The following is a 15,802-nucleotide window of genomic DNA, read 5'->3' as shown; positions in this document are numbered from 1 at the left end:
CAAAAAAACGTAAAAAGAAAAATACAAAGCGACAGGATGAAAAAAATAAAATAAAAATATAAATTAATAAAACCAAAATGTAAAAAAGGAAAAAAAAAGTTAAAAAAAAAAAGAAAGTAAAAATTAAGAAGGAAAAATCTTTCTAAAAATAATCCTAATATATTTAGAATTTCTTGCTAAAACTAAATCCAAATCACATAAAATTTTATTCCTATTTTAAATCTAACTAAAAAAAAAAATACAATCCTAAAATACTCAAACTCAAAAAATCTCAATCCTACACAAATTCTAATTCATAGCAATTAGATACCTACATATTTTCGATCCACAATAAAAAATAAATAAATACAAATACATGAAAAAGAAAAGGAGAAGAAAAGAAATTACAAGACATTTCAAGATTTGTAAATATCCACCTATTAACTTTACTTTATTATCTTTGAATAAATTTATGTGATATACATTTTTTTTAATTAACGAACATATATTAATATAATATAAATAGTTTTAAAATAAATCAAATAATGAGGTAAATAACTTTTATTATTAAGCTAATAATACAATATCCAAAAATTAATTTAAGTCATATATGTAGTCAATAAAGCGATCGTGTTAGAATCACGAGACTCGAGGGGTGCCTAACACCTTCCCCTTGGTCAACAGAATTCCTTACCCGAATTTCTAATTTGCAGACCAATAAAAATAAAGAGACAAATTTCCTTTTGATTAGGGATTTAAATAATAAGGTGACTTGGAACACCAAAACTCAATTACAAGTGACGACTCTGAATAACAAAATAATCCCTTTTCAGAATGTCACTTTAATTGGAAAAACTCTTTTTCTTTCAAAACATACTTAGATTAATTTTGTGTGAAAATAAGGAGCGTGACAGATTGCGACTCCGCTGGGGAGAACCAAAATTCGAGCTAGTAAATATTGACTTGTGTATTACTTTATTTATTTATTTCTTCATTTATGTTTTGGATATTGTATTTATTGACTGAATGTGCTAATTATTTTTAATATTATTTGCATTACATTATAACTGTCTTCTCTCGCACACCCCTCTGAGTCTTCTATAATACAATAATGGGAATTGCGACTGCGCACCCCACTTCTGTCAAGATAGCCAGTGGATCTTCGGTCCATGGTGAAGGATTTTTAGTCACACATGTTTAGAAAGTGGAGCACCCATGCACAAAGCCAGAAAGCGCTGCTACCGGTACGTTGCTACTCCCTAACTCGAGTTGTCCGCTCGTTTTACAGCCAGTCTAGATACCTTTCTCCACAAGTTCAACCTTAGTAGAACTAAAACCTTCAGACATGATATCCTTACTAGGTTTCGCTTTATCTGCATCATGTGGATTTAACTTAGCAAGACTCGACATGGGGGTTGGGTCTGTCTAGGACATGTACCTTTTCTTGAGACCATCATGTATATTTTTGTGCTACTTGTTGCATAATGTGGAAGACTATAACAAATGTTGACGGGCTTTAGATAATTGACTAAAAGAAGAAATGTCTATTTTACCCATTTTCAGCAAATGATTCAAGATAAACAAATTATATATATATATATATATATATATAACCCTTAATTGTATTCTCGCTTTTATCAAAACATCAAGTTTTTACCAAAAAATAAAAAAAATAAAAAATAAATATATAAATAAAAAAAGTTATAATAAAAAAAATAATGCATATAAAAATAAATTATTATATATATGTATGTCTTTAAATTTGTTTCAAATAGGGCATATCCACCTTCTTTTTATTTCTGTTTTTCATGGTTCACTTGTCAAAATTATCTCTTTATCCGGTCATTTTCTCTGAAAACAACCTAGGCTTCCCTTAAGGAAGGTCAACAAAAGTCATTTTCGAAAGAATGACCACTTTAGGCATTCTGAGTCATTTTTCATATATATTTTTTCTATTATTTTAACTACTCCAACAAATGATTTCGAATTATCAAAATTTCATAAGTTAAATTTGGTTTTAAATCGCGAGTTTGTTTTCCTAACCAGGTAATCATGAGATCTATGAGATGTGATAAAAGACCAAGGGATGAAGCAGTCGAAATGGTCAATGATCCCCCAAAGTTCATGATCACGGATAAAACCCCACCACTACTCATGGCTTGGTGGAACGATATGCATGAGTTTAGGCGAACTGAGATATTCAAATATCTTGGTTTCCTCACAGATATCATGAGATTTAGTCCTGACAGAGATTTGATCGAGGCTTTGATCCCTTTTTGGGATTCTACAAGCAATGTGTTTCGCTTTAGCGATTTTGAGTTGACGCCTACATTGGAGGAGTTGGGTGGTTTCACAGGGTTAGGCAAGGATCTCCGAAGCAAAACACTCATAGCCCTAAGAAACGTCAGCGGGAACACATTTTTAGAACAAATGCATATCATCTATCCTCATAAGGAGTGTTTCGATAATGGGTTGGTTTCCTTGGAATTTCTATACTCAAGATATGGAAAGAAAGAAGGATTTTCAGACTATGGGAAGCAACTTAAAAATGGGCAACACCTTTCTACTTGGGAAAAACATAGACAAGAAGCATTCATGGTAGCCTTTTTGGGAACCATGGTTTTTCTAAGAAGGGATAAAAAAATCAGTATTCGTCTGTCGGGAATAGTCGCTGTTATGATGAAGAAAAAGAAATCCACTATCTTGCCAATGATGTTGGCTGACATTTATCGTGCTTTGACTAAATATAGAGAAGGGGAAGACTTTTTTGAAGGTTGCAGCATTCTATTGCAAATGTGGTTTTTGGAGCACTTGTATCGCCATTGTTTTGCAACAGATTTCAAATCTGAATGGACGAATTATATTTTGAGCCACCCAGACAGGATGAAGGAATTAGTAGACAAATTGCCAAAAGGTGTCAAAGCGTGGAGACATTATCTTCTTAAATTAACTGCATCTGATATTACATGGAACTATCATTGGTTCCGTGCGAGTGAGGTAATTGTTATGTCTTCCTATCATCCATTCTTTGTTCTGACAGGCCTTCGAGGATTCCAACCATACATACCCCTTCGGGTGCTAGGACAAAGACAAATCTTACCTAGGGCCGAGGATACACAAAGTTTCGTATGGGAGGTGTCGTCTGAAGATCTAGATCGAGAATCAGAAGCTCAAAATATTTGGGGTGGTAGTCGAACTTTAAGCTCGAAAGCTATGGTAGACGATCGTGTTGAAGGAGAAGTAGACCCCTCATACCTCCATTGGTTCTTTGATCAAGCCCCCCTCAAAGTAATTCCCGAAGGATCAGCGCGAGAACTCAGAGATCGAAAAGAGGAAATTGAAGACAGAATCAAGCAAGCTCGGCTCGAGGTGGAAAGAAATTACAGTTCTACTCTGAATATCCTCAGTAATGATCTAAAGAATGCTAGAGAAGAGTTGGCTCAACGTGATGCAATATTCAAAGAGAGAGTTAGGTTTATTCAGAAAAGGGCTGAAAAGGAACATCAATCCACCATTCGAACATTACATGAGGATTTGGACATTGTCATAGGCGCTATGGAGCAACAAAAGGAGGAGTATAAAAAAGAAAAGACCCTCTTAATGCACACACAGGCTAGACTACAAAATCAGTTAAACGCTTCGATGGGACGAGAAACAGACATAGCAAAGCGTTTCACATCGTATCAAGCAGAAGCCGCGATCGAGAGAAACTACCAATGGATGGGGGAGTGTGAAGAACTTCATAATCAAATTGAAGAGCTTCACGCACATGAGGAGGATTTGACCCACACGGTTGGTACTACTCAAGAATGGTTGCAGAATTGTCACGAGAATATGGAGGAGGGCAAAGGACAAGTGCTTCAACTGATAGAGAGCTTGATTGATGTTTATGGTGGTTATCTACATCGGAGTGATGAGAGCCTGGGTCGACATGCGCGTGCTCTGGCCCCACATCTGCCAAAAGCTTTGTTCAAGGTTTACTCTAGCCTAGGGGGCAATTGATGATCGAGAAATATTGGAGAAGGATTTTTTTTTATTATTATTATTATTTCTTTTATTTTCATTTTTTTGTCGAAGTTTGTTTCAATCTTTAAGTACTTTGATGTTTTGGTCATTTATTTTAGGCTTAAGTCATCGATAGCCACTTAAAGTTGTCTGCATATTTCACTTGAACACTTCAACTAAGACCTGTACCTATTGAACAACTAGACAACAAGAAATTTTACCTATTAAACCCTTTTTGTTGACATGGCAAAGTATTTGTACTACACACAAAGAGAGGAGCGTAAAAGCATAATTTTTTAGCAAAAAAAAGAAAAGATTTTATATCTTCTTCTTCTTTGAGAAAGCTGCCCTCACCATTTTTCCATTGCAAGTTGCAGCCATCACCACTCACAATTCTTTCTCCTTCCTTTTCGATTTTCAGCCATTCTCTTTCTCCAATACACCAGCTTACCAAATTGGTTGTTACCATCCACAAGTCTACCATCGTCAAACGACCTTAGCCTTTCAAACATCCAACCACACATTCAAATCAGCCACCTTAAGTTTTTCGTTAGAAAATATGTTATCTCTGCTGCCACCAAAAATATTTATCCCTTGTTCATCTCTTTTGTCAAATTAAACACAAACATAAATTAAATATAAATCTTAAAACAAAAGAAATACAAAAAAATAAAATGAAGTGGAGATTCCATTTCATTGACATGGTTTGTTAAGCAAATGTCATTACATAAAGACCCAAATAAAAATAACAAGCAATCACTGATCGATCGTCTTCTTACTTTAGTGTTCATTTTTTCCGGCGAAACTCCATTTTTTCCGGCAAGAATAATACGAATTTGAAATTATTCTTTGACATTATTAATGTATTCAAATTCTAAAAAACTCACAACTCAAGAAGAAGAAAGAATATCAATAAATCTAAATTGATGTTTGAGGATAAGAGTGCGATTAAAGAATGGCCGTGTATGGTGTTTTGGGGAAGGTTCAGGCAAAAGAGAAAAAGGGTAAGGATGGTTTTCTTTTTTTCTTTTCTTTCTAAATAATACTACGTATAATTTTTCCTTATAATTTATTTTTTATTAGTTATTTTAGGCCCAATACCATGTGTCTTCTTTTGATTAGTTACTATGCCACATCATTCGCGAGTGTATAACACACACTCTCTTATTTCAGCTGATTGTCTATAAAGTGTTCGATGGGTAAATTTTTTAATTAGTCGAGGTGTTCAATTGGAACAAGCCTAAGCTGAGGTGTCTAAGTGAAATTTGCGGACAACTTTAAGTGGCTATCCCTTTATTTTAAGAACATTTTGATTTGAATGATGTCTTCATATAAATAAATGTCGTGTTTTTTTTTTTTAAAATAATTCTTCTTCATGAACTACGTAATGATCTGATTCATGTTCAACATGATACGTAGGCAACCTTCAACAGGTTCGATCAAAATGCGTTCAAAATATTCAGATGAGTAAAGTATGGGACTAAAAGACATAAGCAAGTCGTTCAAAGCCGGGATAAAACATAAAAGTCTTCCAAAACTCATTATAGAAATAGGAATAATTTAGGTGCATAACATACAACGTGTGATTAATATTGCAAAGTGTTGAATCCTAACACATTTGTTTTTATATATAAGAGAGAAAGAGTTTAAAGGTGGTTGGTTTGTGAAGAAAGCTGGCATCTCATCAATATAACACAAGATCAAAAGGGAAAGAAAAATGACACGCAAAGACGAAACAGAGTCGGGAAATGACGAAGTCCAAAATCAAATGGTTGCACAAGAGTCAGTATCTGTAGAAGAGGTCAAAATGTTGAGACAACAGATGGCCGAAATGTATGAAGCTTGGATGAATGGGAAGGCTCCCCCATCTTCAATTCAGGAATACCTGAATGTGAATATGCCATTCCCTATTCAAGTCTCAACAAGTGACCCGATTTATCCACCTGGATTTGGACCCTACGTTAACACATCTAATACTGCTGAAACTTCATCGGTACACCTGTTGAATCCACCCATGATGAATAATCCAGTCTTCATGCCAACTGTGCAAACTAATGCAATTACTCAACCAACACTAGTACAAAAATCCAATGATGACCCTATACCCAAAGATCAATACTGTCATGACCCGGGATCACCCCCTAGTCGTAACCGGCGTACTCGACCTCGAAGAGGTCTAATACAAGCCTCTTAGCAATTCATTCATCGCATAGACACTAAAACCATAAGGAATTAAAAACTTTCTTTACCAAGAAAACATTTCATAAAAAAAATATATAGCAAGCGGAAGACTTTCTAGACTTTATACATGATGTCTCAAAACCATCTAATACTTTAGAGTACAAAATTCGGGACCAATCCCATACACAACTTAAACAATACTAAAAAGACATAAAAGAACATATGGGGTATTGTCCTCGAATATATGAGGACTCATCAAGTCTTCATCTTCAACACTTAGAAACCTATCAAATAGCCATGACATGTCACCATCTCCTAATCCCTACACTTTAGTCAAAAAGGGAAAGAAAGGGGTTAGCACAATTAAGTACTAAGTATGGAAGCCATGCAAAAACATGCTAAAAGGGACGTTTATTGGAGAAACATGTTTTTATGCCATTTGGTAAAACTTCATGAAAAAAAATACAAGTATAAGAGTCACAATATCCAACCATAACCAACATACAAGTCATTAACCACTTTAGCACATACTCCACACATAACCCATTCCTTCACCTTAAACCATCCACCTCAAGTAACCCTTGGACAACACTTTGTGCAATGTATGGATAGCGTCCCATACCACCATCCACACTAAAGCATCATCCTAAGGCCACAAAATGTGAACTTACCACTTATCATGCTTCATATCACAAGCCATCATGCACAACTAGTACCAATGTACAACACATGAACATAATTGTCAAGTAAGCCTTTTCATCATTTCTTGACCTCTATCTCAAGTTACCCAAAGCCACACTTAAGTGAAACATGAAGTGACCGCCCATACAATCTCTTCATATACACCTAAGTGTTCCTAAGTGTTCCTAAGGGTTACCATAGATAAGGAAATTTACCATTACAATATAACATCAATAGACCAACATTCTTTAAGAAACCATTTTTGGAGACATTCAACCACATAAGGGGACTTTCACATAATAGTTGTTAGACTTAGGGAACTCACTTTAGTATCTTCAAAGCCTACTCGTGCCATGTGTAGATAGCATCCCATACTACTACCTACACGTTGTAGAACCTATCCAATAACTAGAGTGCGCATCCCACATGATGGGAATAGGCATAACCGACATAGACCATACTAGCTAGGTATGGAATCCGGAGTCTATCCTACTCCGTGGAGGTTGTTCTACTTGCCAAAGGTAGAACTGGTAAGCAACCCATGTAGGCACATGGTTTAGGGGATGTCCAAGGAAGTTCATTGTGCCTAATCTCATACTCAACTAGGCCACCTTCCTAACCACATCCACTCGGTGCTAGCCATGTTTCCCATAGAGTATTCAATCACATATGTACTTAGAGAAGGTTCCTTTTCTAGTTCAACCAACTCATAGTACCTCTTCCCAAGAAAGGCCCCATTTCTTAGTCATGGCCAATCAAGGTTCATAAGGATAGCTCATTAAATCCCCCTGGAAGGATGCCTTAGGCCTACCGATTTTTCATTAAGGGTGCCTTAAGCCTACCGGTCCAAGGTTCATCATTTCACACATGAGAAGGGCTACCACCATTAGGTCTACCGATTTCATGGTTTTACATTTACTTAGGAAAGCTAGACTTATGAAAGGGCACCATTTCTTAGTTTTGCCGATTCAAGTCTTGACCTAGAATTCATCTTTTAGCATTTATAGAAAGGGCACCATTTCTTAGTTCTGCCCATTTCACACATTCATGCATTCAAGACTTTAAGTAACAAGGAGGGACACTTTAGTCTACCAACCAAGTCACAACATTTTCATTTAAGGATACTTCATAATCCAACATCATTTCATATATACATCATGAGAAATCATACTTTAACTCACAATGCTATCCACTTTACATAGGATCATCACAAGATCACCATAAAACTCATTCACATCATACCTTCACATATAACTTCATATAAAACTCATTCACATCATACCTTCACATATAGCTTCACATAAAACTTTACATATAGCTTCATATAGGACTTTACATATAGCCTCATTCATATATAATAATATAACAATACAATAACACTCATATAATGCCCTTCATGGCCTCAATTCACAATAATACAATATTCCAACATTATGCAACAACTTCCCCAATGCCTTCATGGCTACAATTCACAATAATACCACACAAGAACAAGATATAACACTTCCACCAAAGGTGGATTCAACCTACCAACAACAATTAATTCAATAAAGAGAGTTCAAGCTTTCTTACCATAATTCAAAGCCATAGCCAAAATCACCAAAAATCCAAGCAATCACCAATACTTCACTCATAAGGCTTACCACCCTTAATTCACCCATTATCAACAATTAATCATGAATAAACATTAAACAACACAAGAGATATCAATACAATTCACTTTACTCATAATTCCATCAACTTTGAATTTATAGAAATAGACCCACTTCATAAACACATTTTGGGGTTTTGTAGAATACAAGGATTCATGGAGTTTTTCATCTTAAAACATCAAATAAACATCAATAATATCATAACTTATCATTTGAAATCGTTTCATGCAAGAACCCATGAGTTTGAGTAGAAATTAGGTTTTTTCACAAACTTTGGAAAAGTTGAAAACCATTTGAAATTGGCTCTAGGGTGATAGCTTGACCTAGATAAAGAACTCACATACCTTTACTAAGATTCCCCAAGAAATTTGATGAAGAAAACGTCTTGCATCCACAACCCTAGCTCCCACTTCTTCTTCTTCTTCTCTTTTTCACTCAAGAACCCTAACTCTTACTCTTTTAAAATGAAACAAAAATGATCCACAATCAGCCTAACACAACAATATAACCTCCAAAGAAATGATTTGTGAAAAGACCAAAATGCCCTTAAATTTCCGGACGGACTCCCTGCCAACTGCCCAACTTTCAAAGGACATAACTCGCTCATACGAACTCGGAATCGAGCAAACTCGGTGGCGTTGGAAAGATCGTTCCAAGGGCTTTCCAAACATAACTGGAACTACTCATGGATCATCCTGATCTAGGAGTTATGACTGCTCAAAGTTGGCCAAAAACTCACTGATTTCCACACTTGGCCGAATTTCCAGATTCTGAATTTTTTTCCAAAAATGACTACTTCCAATTTCAAGCTTCTTCATATTCATTTTAAATTGTCGGATGTTACAAATACGACCAAGATCAGGCCCCTAAATTGACTTTCAAAATTCCTGATTCTTACCACCACACTCATCAATACAGTTCCCCCGTCGAGGTTGAAAAAACCATTAAGGACGAGGAAAATGAAGAAATTGCAAGAAAAATGAGGAGTTTGGAGCAAAACATAAGGAATATGGAAGGGCTGGGAGGACACAAAAGTGTCTCGTTCAAGGACTTATGCATGTTTCCAGATGTTCACTTTCTTATAGGGTTCAAAACTCCAAAGTTTGATAAGTATAATGGTCATGGCGACCTAGTGGATCATTTGAAAAGATTTTGTAATCAGCGAAGGGGAGCCGAAGGAAAAGAAGAACTTCTTATGGCTTACTTTGGAGAAAGTCTAATAGGTGTAGCCTCAGAATGGTTTATTGATCAAGATATTTCTCGATGGAATGTCTGGGATGACATGGCGCAAGATTTTGTCCAACAATTCCAATACAATATCGATATCGTTCCGGATCGCAATTCCCTAGCTAATATGAAGAAAAAATCGTCTGGAAGCTTTAGGGAATATGCCATAAGATGGAGGGAGAAGATGGCTAGAGTCAAACCGCCGATGAAAGACTATGAATTGATTGATGTTTTTCTCCAGGCACAAGAACCTGACTACTTTCACTACCTTCTCGCTGCAATGGGAAAACCATTCGCCGAAGCAATTAAGATCGGAGAAATGGTAGAGAACGGCATAAAATCGGGTAAAATTGTAAGCCAAACAACCATTAGAGCTACCACACAAGCAATACAAAGCGGGTCACATAATTTTGTAAATCGAAAAAAGAAGGAAGAAGGGTTCATGATGACGTCTGGATCGAGAGGTGTTCAAATGGGCATGAACCACCCTTATGTTCAAGTCCAACAAGAATAATCTAATTCTCCTCAACATTATTACCCATCCCAATATGCAGTTCTCAACACTCAAGCATATGTCCGACCTTCTCAGCACCAACAATGGCAGGCACCTGCCCCACAAGGTTCTTGCCCCCAACAACAAAATTTTTAGGCACCCCAAAATCCACGTCCCCGGATGGATTATACAAGAGAACAAGGTCGGAAAGAAAACTTTACCCCAATTGGAGAGTCATATACGAGTTTGTTGCGGAAATTAGTACAATTGAGATTGGTTGAACCTGTCAATCCCTATTTTGTCAATCCGAATGCAAGAGGCTTTGATCCAACTGTTATATGTGAGTATCACGCTAACACTCCAGGTCACAACACAGAGAATTGTTGGACTCTAAAAAAGAGTCATTGAGAAGTTGATTGAGGATAAGGTAATTGAGATACGCAATGAGGAGGCACCAAATGTCACCAATAACCCACTCCCTGCTCACAATAAGGAGCATGTTGTGGGGATGATAGACATTTATGAAGATTGTGAGCAAACATGTAGAACAAAAATGGAAAGAAGGGATTCAAAAGAAGAGTCGAGTATGGTTATAGAACCCATACAAAAGGCATCGATAATTGTGAATGGTGCAAGTTCAAATTTTGGAGACTCGAGAAAACTAGTGTTGTATGTCCCTGGAGCTGTAAAAAGAAGAGAAGTACCGTTGAATGGACCAAAATTATACATTCCTGGTAAGCTTCGAACATTTGGTCAAAATCAAGAAAGTGTGAAAGAGCCAATTGTGATACAAATTGCAATGCAACTTCCGATGACAAACACCAAGACCGTTCCATGGAACTACAACAAAGTCGTTGTTACCCACAAGGGAAATGAGATTATTGAAGAAACAAATGAAACAAGAGGATTAACTCGTTCTAGGAGGTGTTATGCCCCAGAAGAATTAAGAAGAGACAAACAAGCCAAAGAAAATCAGTTGCCGGTTAAAAAACCTGTCACTGAGGAAGAGACTGAAGAGTTCTTGAAAAAGATGAAAGCTCAAGATTATTCTGTTATTGATCAATTGAGGAAAACACCCGCTCAGATATCCTTGTTGTCATTACTCATACATTCTAAAGAGCATCGTGAAGTTTTGACCAGAATCTTGAATGAGGCACATATCTCAGAAAGTATCACGGTGGGTCACTTGGAAAAGATGGCCAACCGAATATTTGAGGTAAATAGAATCACTTTCACTGGTGATGAATTGCCTTTGGAAGGATCTGGGCATAATAAGGCGTTACATTTAACCGTGAAATGTGAAGAACACTATGTGAAGAGGGTCATGGTCGATGGAGGATCAGGTGTAGACATATGCCCTCTTTCTACTCTACAAAGGTTGAAAATCAACACGGATAGAATTCGTACTAACAATGTATGTGTGCGTGCATTTGATGGCGCAAAACGGGACACTCTTGGTGAAATATACTTAACTGTTACAATTGGACCAGTGGAGTTCGGAATCACTTTCCAAGTAATAGACATGGACACTTCTTACAATCTACTTTTGGGTAGGCCATGGATCCACCTGGCTAGAGCTGTGCCGTCTACTCTGCATCAAGTGGTCAAGTTTGAGCATGATAAACTGGAAATCATTGTCCATGGTGAAGATAATCTCCCAATCACCCGAGATCCTTCAATACCATGCATTGAGGCAAAAAGAGGTTGTGAATCCCTCAACTATCAAGCTTTTGAGATTATAACAGTCAATCAGTTTTTGGTAGGGAAGCCTATACCACAACCTCATCTATCATCTGCTTCAGTCATGGTACAAAACAGCTATGAACTTGGAAAGGGACTAGGGTTGTCTTTGCAAGGAATTGTAGATCCCATCAATCCGATGGGTAATCAAGAGACATTCGGTTTGGGTTTCAATCCAACTAGATTTGATAGAAAATGGGCAAAAGATCGTAAAAGAAATGTTTGGAATTTGTTGAAGCCAATCCCTCGTATTGCTCAATCTTTCGTTAAATCTCGAGGTGAACTGAGTCCGGACTTCTCTATCCAGAATGATGTGGATGAAATATGTCAAGGTATCAAGGAAATGTTTTATGACATAAACATGACTCAGATGGGTGAAGGCACTAGTCATATGGATGTGCAATTCGTCGGCCCGAATGTCCAGCTCAATAACTGGGAAGCCACTCCTCTCCCTACAAGGAGGGAGTCTTGGTAGTTTATTTTGCTGCTTTTAATTTATTTATTTGGATTATTCTCAGGGTTGTAATTGAAACCTTCTAGTTGTTTCACTTTGGTGTTAACCCTTCTATCATTTCTCATTTAACGCAATGAAGTTCTAGTTTCACAATCATATTCAATCATCTTCTCTGTTCTTACTCTTTCTAATATATGTCTTATTTTTCATTTCAGTTACGTTAATGTCGACTTTAAGTCGACCATGTGCGTGATCTAAGAAAATTCTTTGAAAGATTGAGAAAGTACAACCTCAAGCTTAATCCAGTTAAATGTGCATTTGGAGTGCCATCTGGCAAACTTTTGGGGTTTATAGTTAGTCGAAGAGGTATTGAATTGGACCCCTCTAAGATAAAGTCCATTCGAGAATTGCCACCTCCAAAAACCAAAACTAAAGTCATGAGTTTTCTGGAAAGGTTAAACTATATCAGCAGGTTCATTGCTCAACTCACCGCCACATGTGAGCCGATATTCAAGTTTTTAAAAAAGGACGCTGCTATCAAATGGACAAGTGAGTGTCAGGAGACTTTTGACAAAATTAAGGAATATTTAGCAAACCCTTCGGTATTGGTCCCACCAGAACCTGATAGGCCGTTATTCTTATATCTTTCAGTGATGGATAATTCATTTGGTTGCGTTTTAGGACAACATGACATTACGGGAAAAAAGGAACAAGTCATTTATTATTTGAGCAAAAAGTTCACAAGCTATGAGGCAAAGTACACTCTGTTAGAAAAGACTTGTTGTGCTTTGACTTGGGTTGCCCAAAAATTGAAACACTATCTTTTGTCCTACACAACCTATTTTATATCTCGAATGGATCCTTTGAAATATATTTTTCAAAAATCCATGCCAACAGGTAGGTTGGCAAAATGGCAGATTTTGCTTACAGAATTTGATATTATTTATGTCACTCGCCCCGCCATGAAAGCACAAGCGTTGGCCGATCATCTAGCAGAGAATCCGATCGATGACGAATACGATCCCCTAAGGACATACTTCCCTGATGAAGAAATCAACTCTATTGAGGAAGAAATTCCTGATGATGGTCACGTGTGGAAATTATATTTTGATGGGGCTGTCAACAAAAATGGAGTAGGAATTGGGGGAGTTCTTATCTCACCAAACGAATGTCATTATCCTGCCACAACATGACTTCGATTCTTTTTTACCAACAACACAACAGAATACGAAGCTTGCATCATGGGTTTGAATATGGCAATAAATTTGGATGTGCATGAGTTGGTGGTTTTGGGGGATTCCGATTTGCTCATTCGACAAGCTCGAGGCGAATGGGAGACTCGAGACATTAAACTCATGCCGTACAAACAATGTTTAGAAAACCTTATCAAAAGGTTCAAGTCCATTGAATTCAGGTACATTCCCAGGTTTCACAATGAGTTAGCTTATGCTTTAGCCACCCTAGCCTCGATGCCTCCATACTCGGGTAATACCTATATTGACCCGTTGGAAATCCAAGTCAGGGATCAACATGGTTATTACAATATAATTGACGTAGAGCCAGATGATGAGCCCTGGTATCACGACCTTAAACGGTTTTTAAAAGCTAAAGAATATCCAATACATGCTGAAAAAGATAAAAAAAAAGAACTATTAGGCGACTCGCCAATGGTTTCTTCTTGAGTGGCGATATCTTATATAAAATGACTCCAGATTTGAATCTATTGCGATGTGTGAATATTCAAGAAGCAGAAACAATTATGAATGAGGTGCATTCAGGGGTTTGTGGCCCCCACATGAATGGTTATGTTCTAGCAAAAAAGATTATCCGGGCAGGGTACTATTGGTTGACCATGGAGCGAGATGGCTTTCGATTTGTACGCAGGAGCCATCAGTGCCAAATTCCTAGCGACTTGATTCACTCACCCCTTTTAGAGTTGCACCCTATGTCTGCTCTGTGGCCTTTTGTGTCTTGGGGAATAGACGTCATTGGGCCGATTGAGCCGAAAGCATCTAATGGGCATCGGTTTATTTTAGTTGCCATCGACTACTTTACCAAATGGGTGGAAGCTGTCACATTCAAATCAGTCACCAAGAAAGCAGTGGTGGACTTTGTTCATTCAAACATCATATGTCGTTTTGGCATACCAAAAATCATTATTACAGACAATGCAGCGAATCTCAACAACCACCTGATGAAGGAAGTTTGTGAGCAATTTAAAATTGTTCATCGTCATTCAACCTCTTATCGACCCAAAGCAAATGGGGCTGTTGAAGCGGCAAATAAAAACATCAAGAAGATTCTTAGGAGAATGGTGCAAGGATCTAGGCAGTGGCATGAAAAACTACCATTTGCTCTCTTGGGATACCGCACAACTATTCGTACGTCAGTCGGTGCAAATCCTTACTTATTGGTTTACGGAACTGAAGCTATCATACCCGCAGAAGTTGAAATCCCTTCTCTTCGAATCATTGTTGAAGCAGAAATAGAGGACACGGAATGGGTTAAATCAAGGTTAGAACAATTAGCACTGATAGACGAAAAACTGTTGACATCAATTTGCTTTGGTGAATTATATCAGCAGAGGATGACTCGAGCTTATAACAAGAAAGTACGCCCAAGAAATTTTGAAGTCGGTCAACTTGTTGTGAAACGCATCCTTCCCTATCAAAACGAGGCCAAAGGAAAGTTTGCCCCAAATTGGCAAGGCCCTTATGTTATTAAACAAGTGCTATCAAAAGGAGCATTGCAACTGGAAGATATGGATGAAAAGGCAATCCACACAATTGTTAACGCAAATTCGATCAAAAGATACTACGTTTAACACTTTTTGTTATGACACTATCATAATTGACATTCTCAAGATGAGAGGATAAAAATGTGTCCTCCTTTATTTTAAACACCACTTGTCTGGTGCAAAAACAAAGAAAAAGAAAAAAAAAGAAAAAAAAGAAGAAGAATTAAAAAAAAAAGTTTCATTGAACTACGTTCGACCTGATTCCTAAGAGGATACGTAGACAACCCTTCATTAGGGTTCGGTCTAATCACTAAATAAAACAATAATCATGTTCTTCAATTCTCCAAGGGCTGAGACATGACATTGTGACCTACGGTGTATTACAACAAAAATAAAAAATAATATAAAAAAATAAAAAAATGAGAGAATCGTATGAGTGAAAACCCTCACGGGCACCATAAGACGATAGTAAGTTGAGAGAAAGAGATAAGAATGTCTTATTGGTGGAAAACCATGTAGGGCACCATTGATCAAATGATGACATTTCGTTTTGTCATGAGCACACAATCAAGATAGAAGTCAGGCTATAGACTGAAAGGTACAACATTGTTTCATGAGATTCAGACAACTTAGAAGGATCAAACGTTCAGTCC

At 37.1% G+C, this 15,802-nt stretch overlaps 2 pseudogenes; both read left to right on the top strand.

Moving 5' to 3' along the window:
- Positions 1 to 10,239, top strand: part of LOC125823524 (uncharacterized) — a 31,589-nt pseudogene extending 21,350 nt beyond the window's left edge.
- A 3,414-nt stretch (positions 10,240 to 13,653) lies between these two features.
- Positions 13,654 to 15,236, top strand: LOC125823523 (uncharacterized; annotated as a pseudogene).
- Positions 15,237 to 15,802: the final 566 nt, after the last annotated feature.

The sequence above is a fragment of the Solanum verrucosum genome, unplaced genomic scaffold (genome assembly GCF_900185275.1).
Source record: "Solanum verrucosum unplaced genomic scaffold, falcon-dt-bn FXZP01000012.1, whole genome shotgun sequence".
NCBI classification, from domain to species: Eukaryota; Viridiplantae; Streptophyta; class Magnoliopsida; order Solanales; family Solanaceae; genus Solanum; species Solanum verrucosum.
Note: the sequence above shows the minus strand (reverse complement) of the source record. Positions and strands in the feature narration are given on the sequence as shown.